This window comes from Lathamus discolor, chromosome 4 (genome assembly GCF_037157495.1).
Source record: "Lathamus discolor isolate bLatDis1 chromosome 4, bLatDis1.hap1, whole genome shotgun sequence".
NCBI classification, from domain to species: Eukaryota; Metazoa; Chordata; class Aves; order Psittaciformes; family Psittacidae; genus Lathamus; species Lathamus discolor.
Genome location: NC_088887.1, coordinates 51,105,049 through 51,118,141, shown reverse-complemented (window position 1 = coordinate 51,118,141; position 13,093 = coordinate 51,105,049). Strand labels below are relative to the sequence as shown.

At 39.1% G+C, this 13,093-nt stretch overlaps 1 protein-coding gene and 1 non-coding gene across 2 annotated transcripts in view; both read left to right on the top strand.

The window, feature by feature from the left end:
* FRMPD4 (FERM and PDZ domain containing 4) overlaps window positions 1-13,093 on the top strand; it is a 307,753-nt gene that overhangs the window by 99,678 nt on the left and 194,982 nt on the right. The gene's annotated exons all lie outside the window — the stretch shown is intronic.
* Window positions 4,517-4,623, top strand: LOC136014189 (U6 spliceosomal RNA). The gene has a single exon (XR_010612535.1). It is a non-coding gene; the product is annotated as a U6 spliceosomal RNA (small nuclear RNA).

Below are 13,093 nucleotides of genomic sequence, written 5' to 3'. Positions count from 1 at the left end.
TCTTGCTGAATTCTCTTTTGAAGATCAGATTCAATTGCCTTTTTATTGGCAAAGATTAGTTTAAGAAGCTTCTTGTCCAAGCAAAGTTTGGCATGTCATGAAGAGATTGTTGCATCAGAGAGGATCCTCCAGATGCAATCAGATGTGTCACTGTTCCTGTATCTTGGTCACAGGGAACACTTATGTCTTCAGTTAGTGTTGGGTTGGGATAGCTGCTGAAATCAGGCTAGGCGAAGTTTTCTACTCTGTTTTACATGCCTGCAAGTTATAGGGAGTTTGCTTCTGGTTGCGTGAATTTCAAGTCCTGAATGTTTTATTTTCTGTATTTTTGCTTGAATGGTAACACTGAGATTGAAACTTTCTGTTACTACTAACTAAAATTATAATTAATATAGGGCTAATGCATTGGCAGGGAAAAAAATCCCCAAACCAGATGCTGGTGTTAATTGGACACTGAATTGCTTCAAATCATTCAAGAGCCTGTAGTTATACTGTTCCCAATCACCTGCAGTTTCATTTCAGTCAGAAAGTGATAATATAATCTCTTTTTTAATTAAGGTGTTGTTATAAATTAACCTGTCGATAAATGGCATTAACTTTTTCAGCAGTGCAGTTACAAGTGGATGAATTTGTAGCACCGTTCTTTAGCCAAAAGAGAAATATCGGATTCAGTGCTGAGCTGTTAAACACTAATGAATAATTTATTTAATGAATTCTGTCTTTTTCTGTTCACAATGTGACTGACAAAGCACCAGCTTTCTCCAAATGTTCCATTCTTCAAAATTACTCTGATTTTTGGGGCCTTACAGCTTCGACTTTGCTACTCAGGATGCTAACTCCTCTGCCTTATTCTGGACTAGATAAATACATTGCCTGTTAACTTCCCTGATCTGGTTAAGAACCATTTTTGTATTACAGGTTTTGGTGGGAATGCATATTGTTAATTAGTTTTTAAATTCAGTTTCTGTGGAGGCTTAGCATGTATGTTCTGCTGTAAACCTAATTGTGTAAATGATCATGAAAGGAATGTGTGGTTGCTCAGACATCAAAGTGAAATAAAAGTATGTTGAACTGCAGAAATACTTTATATCTGGTCAGATTCAGGTTATTATTCCCATTTAGAAGATCAATAGGGCTTTTGGAAGATAAGTGAATTTCCTCCAAAAGTGTTACTGGAAGAAAATTGGCTTACAGTACACATCTAGTGTGAGGAAATCTGTAATAAAGTTCTTTCCAGGATTCATAAATGCTTGTACTAGAGGAGTCATGGGTCCGGCTGTTTATTACTGAACTGTTGATTGCTGAAGCAGCTTTCTTTAAATGATGTTCTCTGTGTGTAGTATCTTTATGCTATATTTTAAAACAAAACAAATGCTGTGAAGTAATCCTGGTGTCCTGTGCTGCAGTGAAAGTGAAATTCCAAGTCCCTGAAAGGGCGGCTGTATCAGGGCCAGGGGCTGTATTGGGATGGGGCTTATTCTGGAAGTGTTGCTGTGATCTGAAGAGGTAATCCTGAGGCGTATGTGGAGTTGGTGAGCGTCGTTGCTGCTCTTGCTTATGAGCTGCTTCTGCTGCATTTCAAGGTTATATGCTTCTTCTGCTGGCTTGCCCCATACCCTGCAGTAGTCTGGTTTGCAGGAAGATACTTGCCATTTTAAGAATGTGTTTTGTGTTCATTTTTCTCTTTGTCATCTTCTGACATCTGCACATGATTTAAAATAGCACTGTCCTCACTACCTTGCCTGCTTCTTGAAAACCACCAAATCCGCTTCTGTTGGAAGATATTTTGTTGTGTCTTTTTCTTCCTATCTTCTAGCAGACAGTTAAGTTTGGAGGTTATAACTGAGGTCTGAGGAGACATTTTTCCTTTCTAAGTGTGAAAGAGAGGAGCACATGCAGGAGCTCATGCGTAGTCCTGAACAGAGGTAGGAGAAAAAAGCCTTTGGTATTAGTTGCTGGACCTCTGCTGGGAGCAGTTGTAGGGCAAAGGTCAAAACATTTCAAGTGCAAATACAGTTTGCTTAGTCCCTGAACGAGATTGTTTGGTTTACCTAGTCTGTCACAGACAATAGCTTTTAACTGGTCTTCAAAATCAATTGGTGTGATAATGTTTATGGCACACTGGCTTTTACTGAAAGTCTCTGTCCTGTAGGAAATCAGGACTCAGGTCCTGAGTACACGTGCTTTGAGCAGTAGTCAATTATTTGATATCTGGCTTTTTTCCTGCTATTTCCATGACGTTATATGTGGCGTTACCCACAGGCATATTGGGATGCTGAAGTGGAATTTTTTTTAACTACTATTTTTGATTGATTTGAGAGGGCAAGGGGGGGTGGGGGTGGGGGTGAGATTCTACTAGTGAAGGTAAAAAAAACTGCAACAAACCAAAACCAAAAAAACCCAAGCCGTAAGGCACTGAACAGTGTGATTTAGTTACATTTATTCTGCCTCTGCAAAATATAATAATTACTTTTTAATTCTTATTTCCTGTCTGAATTAATTGCATTTTGTACTTGAATGTGTGTTCTTCCAAATTATTCTCCTGCTAATTGACTTCCTGCTTAACAGCATTTTTTCTTCTGTGCCCTTCATAGTGATGTAATATATCTCCTGTTCCCTGCTTTTTGTATATTCCCCCACACTTCATATGTTTCAGCAGTGCTTTGAGCTCCTTGAGTTCTTTACAGGTACCAAAAGCTGTTGGTTTTCTGTCAGTTGGCAGTTTCACCTGTTTTAAGGAAGACTAGGCAAATTCTACGTTATTGCATGCAGTGAGGGTAGGAGAAGAACTAATGCTGCTCAGGGGCTTCTGAAGGGTCTGTACTCTGGAGGAAAGTGTGGAGAAAATGTAGATTAAATATTTATGTTTTTACCTCTGTAGCAGTGCTGTGACTCACCAGGAGGCAAAAAAAAAGTTGATTTTCCTTCAGCCTCTTGCAGAGGCTGTCTATACATTTTGCTTAGGTTGTTCGATGGTAAGTAATAAATTAAAGGTTGGTTGTTGTCGGGTTTCATCCTAAGTGGAGGAAGCTGCTTTCAGCTCAAAAAAGCAGAGAGCAGGCTATCTTCTCAAGGAGGTACAGGGGAGATTCTTTTCTAGATTTTGTGCTCAGAAGGGAGCAAACCTGATTGCCCAGTGCTGGTGTAGTCCGAACATTAGAAAGTACTTCACTTGAGACAGTGGTCTTCTGTCCCTCTGTGAGCAGAAGATAGTACAATTTTAGCATCAGAAAGGAAAATGAGGTAATGCTTGGTTTTGGCACTTGCAAATATGAATGCAGAACTGTTCCTTAGCAGGCACAGTTTTCCATGCTTTGTGGAGTTAGCTGTGTGTTGGTCTGCCATCAGCCCCTTACTCATCTGTCTGTTGCTGCTGACAGGCCAATTGTAGGATTCTCCACTTCTGATTTTCATTTTCAGATGTTTAGCTTGTCTACAGATTTTAATCTTGAAAACCAAAATCTGTTCAGCAGGAGTGCTTGGATGTTCTTTGAACTGCATATGTCTCAATAAAGGTCTGTGGGTTTGGTGGATAGATATGTTTTGGCCATTCATGACTGATAAACCTGCCAGCCTGGAGTTAACTAAATGAATAGAAATTCTCTAAGAGACAGAGACAACAGGCAAGTGCCTATTCTGAGCTTGCTCATTATGCCAGACAACAAAAATGTTGTGAAGCTACATCACACTTCCATTGTGATTAGTTTTATCACTTGTTCATGTTCTGCAAAATAAACACATTTAGATGGCTGACCATGACAAGCATTTCAAGAAGCGATGGTCTTTAAACGTCAGCAAAGATGTAATTAAGCTGAATATTGAAAAGAGCTTCACAGCTGTGAGTACAGTTAATCAATGAAATGGGGTCTCAAAAAACGTCAGTGATGTTCCACATCAGCTTTCAGTCCTATATTTTTGGGTCCAAGAATAATAGAATTAATGCCATGCTGAAGGTGGCGGAGACCAGCCTTCAAAATCTCAATGTGGACAGTAACCGTTCATTAACCCCACTGCCTCTAAAGCCTTTTGGGGAGCTGCTGTGCTGTAATCCTGCTGGGAACAGGGAAAAGCGGTTTAATTCACAAGATGAGATGCTTCTGTGTCATTTATAGGAAGAAGGATTGCTAATAGGGAGTTGGTGATGGTGTGTTCATAATTAACATAGTGCACAGTGGCATGGCAGTCACGGTACAAATCCTTGGGCTCTTCCTTAGTAAGAAGAAATGCAGTTTTCCACAGGAAAAAGTTCTATGCTACAGTTTCAGCTAGAAATCCATTGGTTTTCAAAGACTTCACCGTGAGCCTATAGTGAATGTTTTAGCCATAGTTATGCACCCTAATTCCTTGATATCCTGGTTTTACAAACGCTGGTTTTGTGGCAGCAAATTGATCAAACTCTGAGGCTTCACTTTCTGCATGGTTGTTAAGCTGACAGGGCGAGCCAACAGCATCTGAGCCGGTCTGCTAATTTGGGGTTGTTGGAAAGGGACAGGAGACATCCAACAGACATCCAGTTGTGCTCAGTTTGGCAGCACATACACTAAAATTGGAATGATAAAGAGATAATTAGCATGGGCTCTGTTCAAGGATGACTCACAAGTCTGTGAAGTATTCCTTATTTTAAGGAAATGATCACAGCACCAAGCCTGTCATAGTTCAAGGGTGACACTCTTAAGTCACATGGTTTAGTGTTAGGTAGTCCTGCAAGGAACAGGGAGTTGGAGTCAATGATCCTTATGGGTCCCTTCCAACTTGAGATATTCTATGATTCTGGTTCTTAGGAACAGCAGGAAAATGGAATGAGAAAAAAGTCATGTTGGCAAAGCAAGGTATAAGGAAGCTGCAAAGTAAAATGGAAAAGAAGGAATCACATAGCAAAAGTAGAGGGGGGTTGTGGAGTCTCCTACACTGGAGATATTCAAGGCCCGCCTGGACAAGTTCCTGTGTGATGTACTGTAGGTTACCCTGCTCTTGCAGGGGGGTTGGACTAGATGATCTTTTTAGGTCCCTTTCAACCCTTGGGATTCTGTGATTCTGTGATTCTGTGATTCTGTGAAATGGTAGATAAAGACATTAAATAAAGAAGGAAATGAAAGGTGAAGAGGAATGTAAGTGAAAATCAGAGTACCAAATTTGGAGAGGAGGAGGGGGAGGATGCAGTGATTTCATAGTAGTATGCTTTATTAAGAAAAAAAAAAATAGCAGTGATAAAGAGCATCCATCTATAACAGCTGTGAAAACATGCAAAACCCACTATTGAGAAAATTCATACGATGCATATTGGCAGATGCTTCACTTGGAGTGCTTTATGTAAGCTACAGGCCTAGTGTGTCTCACTGGCCCTTCCTTTTTAAAGATAGCTGGGGTCAGTGAGGATGATGGACTTGGAAATCCTCTCTCCCACTCTATATTGCTATTAATGCATAGGAAAACTTGTAGCGTAGAGTGGTAAGAAACCCTTAATATTAGATGCAAGACGGATGCTAATTACATCTCTGTGTGTAAATTTCTTTGAGTGGCTTCACACCCCTACTCCTCCCAGGCGTGACTTCTATAAACATTTTTGGTTTGGTAGATATGGCTGTTATTTTGATTTCTCAGACTCCAAAGCTGTTAGGCTTTTCTCCAGAAAGATGACCAGAAAAACCTGAGTTACAAATAAAAGTTATATTTTGCTATTTAAACCATGTATGCAATTAAAAAATATAATAAAAAATGTGGCCAGAGAAGAGCCATGTTTCTGGGTACTCACAGTAAAGTGGAAAATCCTAACTTGTGTGAGATGTAGCTCCACTGCTGGCATCTTTATGAATCAGGACACAGGAAACGTGTGTTGTATCTTCAACTTTTCAGTTGATATGTAACTACTTAGACCCAGCTTCTCACCTCTGTTGGACTCTTACCTTGAGTAAAAGGAAGAAATAGAGTGATTGTATTATTGTCTTGAGGAATTATGATACTTCCAAAGAAGCGTTTGATTTGGAAGGCATGCAGTGCTACAGTAACATTCTCTCTGACGAGTCCTATTTATTGCCAGGGAAAGCACTTGAAAGTTAAAATATGTGGTGTTTCAGAGAGTAAGATGTCTTTGTGCTGTTTGAAATTCAGTGCATTTTGGTGACTAAGTTAGCTTGTGAAATTTCTGACCCTTAGACTCGGACAAAGCTGTAAATGTCCGCTACCAATTCTTTGTTTTGCTTTGGTTTGTGTTGTCACCCAGCCTCCTTTTCATGTTTTTGAACAATCATCCTATACTGAATCAGACCTAAATATCCCTAGATAGATTACGTCTATCAGCTGCATTAGAATTAATGCAGACTAACATAGATTAGCAAAAGGGTGAGTTTATTTTTCTCTGCTAATTTTGGTTATACTTTGTATTGCCTTTGTATTGCAATACTTTTTATTGCTTTCCAAAGTCACCTCTTTGGAGAAGTCTTTGTGTCAGCTCTTTCTGTTTAAATTTGGTAGAATGGTCACTCAGTTACGTGATAATTTAGTAATTTTCTAGTAACAAATTTCTGTGTGTACAATTAATAGTTTGTGGTATTACTCTGCAGCATGAGAATTGGTTGATTGGTTCTTCCCTCTCCCCCTCCCACTAGGTACACATTTTGTCAAGGTTTCTTCTGATCCATCAATATATTTATTCCTGAAGGTTAGTCTGTTTTCTTGTGAACTGGATGGTGACTAGAGGCAGTCAACATAGTCTTTTCAGCATGCAGCTACTGCTGTGTTGGGCACAATCCTTGGTAGGTACATATAGGAAAATGCAATCTTATGCACTTATTTGTTGGTGCAGAGGATGGTATGCAACCTGGAATGAAACTGGGCCATGGCTGGGGGGGCCATCTGCAGAGAAAATGTACAGGAGCATGACAGAGATCGAAAGTGCTGGAGTGGTTTAGTCCCTGTTTTGTTTCCATTTGAGAGTTAATAGCAGAAAAGAGGACTTACAGGTTTTAACTCAGTTGGTTCAAGAAGGGTAAATGGAGCTTAGCATAATAGAACAACTGCTAGATTGTACACACAGGTGGTGCTTCAAGTTGTGGGTCTCTGAATACTGCTTCATTATTGCACCTCTCTGCTCATTATAACTCAAGGTAAAACAGTTGAAAAGAGAAGTTTCCTTGGTAGGAAACACAGAAAAGTCTTGATCTGAATACAAAACATCTATGACTTTTCCTGGAATTATTCAGTGAGGGATATCCTAGAAAGAGGATAGCTCAGAATAAAAATGAACAAATCAAATTTTAACTACCTGGTAGTTGATATTCTTTCAGCTCTTAGACTTTTCCCTTCTACACATCTTCTATCTATAGAATCATAGAATGGTTATGGTTGGAAAGGACCTTAAGATCATCTAGTTCCAACCTCCTTTCCCATGGTGGGCAGGAACACCTCACGCTAGGTCATGTTGCTCAAGGCTCTGTCCAACCTGGCCTTGAACACTGCCAGGGGTGGAGCATTTACTACTTCTCTGGGCAGCCTGTTCCAGTGCATCACCATCTTCACAGTAAAGAACTTCCTCCTTATGTCTAACCCTGTTTAAGTTTAAACCCATTACCCCTTTTCCTGTTGCTACAGTCCCTGGTGAAGAGTCCCTCCTCAGCATCCTTGTAGGCCCCCTTCAGATACTGGAAGGCTGCTATGAGGTCCCCACGCAGCCTTCTCTTCTCCAGGCTGAACAGCCCCAACTTTCTCAGCCTGTCTTCACACGGGAGGTGCTTCAGCCCCCTGATCAACCTTGTGGCCCTCCTCTGGATTTGCTCCAACAGTTCCATGTCCTTGATGTTAATTAAGTGGTATAGCAATCTGCAGTCTAATTTCTAATTTCCATCAGATTGAATGTATATTCTTCAATCTACCTGTCTTCTACTTCAGATAGGAAGAAGGGAATATTTTGATTGTCTGGGGGTTTTGTTTTGTTTCATTTTTGTTTTGTTTTCCTTCTTTTTTTTTTTTTTTTCCTGGTTTCTTGGTGTTTTTTTGTATGATTTTTCCTCCTGTTGATTTGTGAGGGGAGGGGTGTTTGATAAATGGATACCTTAAGCTTTCATCTAAACTCCATATCAAAACCCCACAACCCCCGCCCATATTTGAAGAGGACATAATTAACTTGCAGCAGTCTGTTTTGATAGGAGCAAATAGGGAACTGGCTGGTACTGAAAATCACTAATAGGTGATTAAACATTGAATGAGCAAAAATCTGAAAATTGGTCTCCTACCTAGAAAGGCCTTGATGCATTGTTTCACATCCAGATTGGCATTTCCTTAAAACAGTCTGGAGGTACAGTGCACATGGAATCAGCAGCTCTGCCTGTACAGGAAGAAGATATCTTAATTCTTTGTTTGAGGACTGGTTCAGAAACACATATGCACGTGACTGTCTTAGGTGTAACTAATTAACCTTATCAGCCTTTGGCAACATCAGCATGTGTTGCACAAATACCTCAGGTTGAAAAGGTAGAAAAATTAAATCTTGGTTTGTGAAGGAATAGCGGATAGTTTATTACTCTGGCTTTCAATTTGAAGATACTATATTTATGTTTATAATTTATAATTAATATAGTTCTCTGGTGAGCTTTACTTTGTTATAGTTTCCAAAATTATGTCCTTAAATTTGCAGTTTTTCTATAATACCATTGCTGTCTCTTTGTCTTCCTTTGGAGATGCTGTTATTGCAGATTCCACTAAGGATTAAACAGAAAGAAATGAGGTTCCTTGTCTGTTTTTCCAGAAAAGGTGGATTGCCATTATTATATGATGTTTTCTCTTTTCCACTAAAAAGATAAGTAGATAATGGAATGGCATCAATAATAGCAGGTAGAATAGAAAGACTGGAAAAAAATTCCATAACATTTTCTTTAAAATATCTTAGTCCCCTGCTGAATGTTTTCAAAAACAAAGCTGGTTGGAGCTGTGTGTGTTCCAACTCTTTCTAAATTACCAACATTCTTGCTTGATAAACTTTAAGGATCACCAAGAATTTAAGCAGAACAATTTTGTCACACTGGGGATGCTGACAGATTGGCATATCAGCTCTAAAAGTCCCTGATTACTTCATGGTACTCCTTAACACAACATGCCCTGTTCTGTTGTATCTATAAGAAAATCTTCTTTCCAGCAGCGTGAGGCCTTTCTGAAACTCCTGCTGTGCTTCATGTATTTACATTGGGGGCATCACTTCTCTGGGGTGCTGAGTTACCAGGGAGATTGATCCAGAACTGTCTGTGGGGATGTGTGCTGTATACCCACCCCTCTGAACCAACTGATCAAACACTCCAGAAAATTCCTGGGGTCAATCCTGCAGTGTAAGTGATGATACTGAGATGGTGTTTTAGTATGGGCATTGTGATAGGAGAAACAGTGTTGAGAGGAGTGAATATCAGGTATATAGTGCAAAGAATAAAGAGAAACAAATAAAGAAAAAGCAGGGAAGATACAGAAGCTGTAAAAATTAACTATAATTTTAGGTCTTTATCTTGCTGAACCTTTATTAATAAAGATGATAGTGAAAGGTATCGCCATAGACAGCACTTTTCTCAAACATAGTATTTCGAAGAGATTTTAATTTAGAATGGCAGCGTCTCTATTCCATAACTTTTAAGATATATTTTTATTATGACTAGGAAACTGTATTTTTAAAAGAGGACCTTTTTCCTTCTTTGCTGTCTTGGAATGGAAGATCTTTGCAACAGAGACTTCTTTCCTACCAGTGTAGAATGCAAGTATTGCTTGGAGAATGCTCCTCAAACATAAATAATGTATCAATAGGAACTGTAGAACCAAGTAGGTGGGGGACTAGAAAAACCGAATGTTTGCCAGGCTCTTTTATTATTTATCAAGGCTGGTGAAATCTAGTTGTCACATCCTAAGATCCTGACAGATCTCAGTAAAAGACATTCTTTTTGTAAGTCATACTTCTTTAACCACAAATTAGAGTTTCACTAGTAATGATCTTTCCAGGGCTGCAGGCTGTAGGAAGTTGGTTATAGTTTTGGACTTTGTTTTTGGTTTTCTGGTTGTTTTTTTGTGGGTTTTGTTTTTTTTTTTAAAGATTTTCACCCATAAATTTTTGCTGAGAAGTTAAGAAATTATATATTTTTGTCATATGGATCTCTGATACAATAGATAAAATAACTGTTCTTAATTAAGAACTTGTTTGTATTCTTAATTAAACTACCAGGTATTCCTCTGAGGATGCTAGTTTTTAAAGTGGACTTACCTTTGGGCATATTTGAAAATCCAAACTCTTAATGCTTTTGGAAGCTGAAATAGTTTTTAAATCTAGCTGTTAATAGCCAGAAAGTTAGCTGTATGCAACATTAGCAGAATGTTTTTTATGTCAGTATCACATATGAGTGCTTCGAGTAGCAGAGTGGATTATTTTTTAAATAGCCTCAACTGTCTTATAATGCATGTGTGATATATAGTGAGTGTGTGTATACCAAATGTAAATACAAGCGTATGGGTAGTGTCTGGCCATAAAAAGAAGTAGAATGGTTGCAGGCATGCTGACACACGCCAGTGAGAAGAAAAAGAGCCCTGTAATAAAATCTCATTGAGGATGCAGAGAGTATGTTTCAGCGTAAGGCATTCTCCTCATGTTTCACATAAAGGCACCCTCCTCTCATGAGAGGATGAACAACGCATTCGCACCAGCTTATTCAAATTGAATGTTGGTAAAAGAAGAGTCTTCAGCAAACACTGAACCATCTGGCATTTTTTAAAGACAGGACAAAGGTTAAGCTGCCTGCTGTTTAAATCGCTGCTTATTGGATATTTATTTGCTGACCGTGTGTATTGAAGTTGATGTTGAAAGCATCATTGGCAAGATTTCGGATGGCTGCATAGCACAGGTCAGGCTGTTGTTATAATAAAGTTTAGATCTTCATGAAAGACTTAGTATTGTTGGTTTTATATCTGAAGATAGATAGTATTTTGTTATGAGATAAAAGAGTAGAATGTGCCTTCTCCGTATCCGTTGCCTTTACCTCTCTGACAGTGCTGCAGCTTTAACTTTGCTTAGAGCTATAGTAAATTAGAAACTTCATTAGCTACAGCATTTGCTAATCAGAACATTTATTAAAAATAATTAAAGATGGTCCTCAGTATGAACGTTTTGTTTCTGTTTGGTTTTGGGGCTTTTTTGGTGTTTCAAAAGAAAGTAGAGCTCGCTGAACCCAAACATTCTCATTTTCTCCTTAAACGCATGGAGTGGCTGCTTAGAGGAGAGCCACAGTCACTCTTCTGGGTGAAGCACAGCATCATCTTGCAGTGTCTTGGGCATATTTTAAAAGCACCAGTAGTTAATTATAGGGGAAAAAAAAAAAAAAAAGGTAAAGCTACACCTGCACACTAGATTTAATCTTGCATTGCTCTCACAGTGAAGAGATTTATAAGAAACAAGGAATTTTAATGTTATTCTAAGTTGTTTGCCTGTTTAACTCTGTCACCCTGCAGTAGACACAACACTGATCACCACCTGTATGCATAGCTGGACATCAGAAATAAATGCCTTTGCTATTTCAGCAGGACATCTGTTTAATGGCTTCTTAAAGGGAAATCTTGTGTTACAGATGCTCCTGAAGTCTTTTTCTTCTCTTTCTCTGCATGCATGCTTGCTCTCTGCTTTTTTTTTATTTTTTTTATTTTTTATTTTAAAGGTACCCTTTCCAGGGCTTTAATAATGATTTATTATTCTTATTGTTTACTTATTTATTTTTCCCTGTCTTTCCCAGAGATAGGGTAGTGTCTTGCAAGACAACTGCTGCAGTGTTTCTAGATGTGAAGTCTTCCTTGTTTAGTGAAAGCAGACTGCAATGTACACTCAAGGGAGCTGTCACTCCAAGAAAATGTTCAAAATAAGAGTGAATTACATAAAAATGTGTGTATGTGTATTTCATTTATGTATGTAAATATATGCTACACACAGGGTCTCTAGATCTGGTTTTGAATTATCTATGCAAAGTATGTATATCTGTAGTAGTTGTGTAAGTGGTGTTGTCTTCAGATGGCTTAGATGTTCTTCCATGACCTTTCTGTATCAGAGCTTCCTACAGGAATAACCTGAACTCACATACAGCTAATCTCAGGGTTGACTGGGTCTGTTTGGATGAATTACTGTAGAGGTACTGTAAGCAGTGCCATGTTCTGTATGTGTTTCCTTGGGCAGTTTGATTGTATTAGAGGTGTCACGTGAATGGCAGGAAACAAGTAGTCCTGTCATTACTGATAGTACACTACACATTGTTAAATAAGCTTATAAAGTCTATACAGCTTTTCAGTAGTGAATGTAGTTTTGGTTTGGGACTTTTTCTTTTTTTTTTTTTTTTTTTTATTAATAGGGAAAAGAGCTTGCAGTGGTACTGTATGTGACACTGGAAATTCCAGTAAGTGTGGAATCGTAAGACTGTAAAATATGCTCCATAGCTAGATAAATGCTTTTGTGAGTTTCTCAGGTACCTGTCAGATACGTTTTGAGAAGGCATGGTTTGACTATATGTTTGCATGAAAGTATTCTGTGAGCATCATATAACTTCTTCAGTCCCACAAACACTTGTTTGACTACTCTTCACTACCACATCTGTTGCAGCAGCATTTCCACTGAAAGAAGCTGCCATGGGAAAAGGCAGGACACAAACCCTACCAAGTTATTATGGTTCAAGGGATGGTTTTGTTGCCCCTATAATTGTCAGGTGCTCTGGATTTGACTGTATTTAGAATCATAGAATAGTTAGGGTTGGAAAGAAGCTTAAGATTTTCGAGTTCCAACCCCTCTGCCATGGGCAGGGACACCTCACACTAAACCGTGTCACCCAAGTCTCTGTCCAACCTGGCCTTGAACACCGCCAGGGATGGAGCATTCACAACCTCCCTGGGCAACCGATTCCAGTGCCTCACCACCCTCACAGTAAAGAACTTCTTCCTTTTATCCAATCTAAGCTTCCCCTGTTTAAGTTTTAACCCATTACCCCTTGTCCTGTCACCACAGTCCCTAATGAATAGTCCATCCCCAACATCCCAATAGCCCCCCTTCAGATACTGGAAGGCTGACATGGAGTCTCCATGTAGCCGCCTTTTCTCCAGG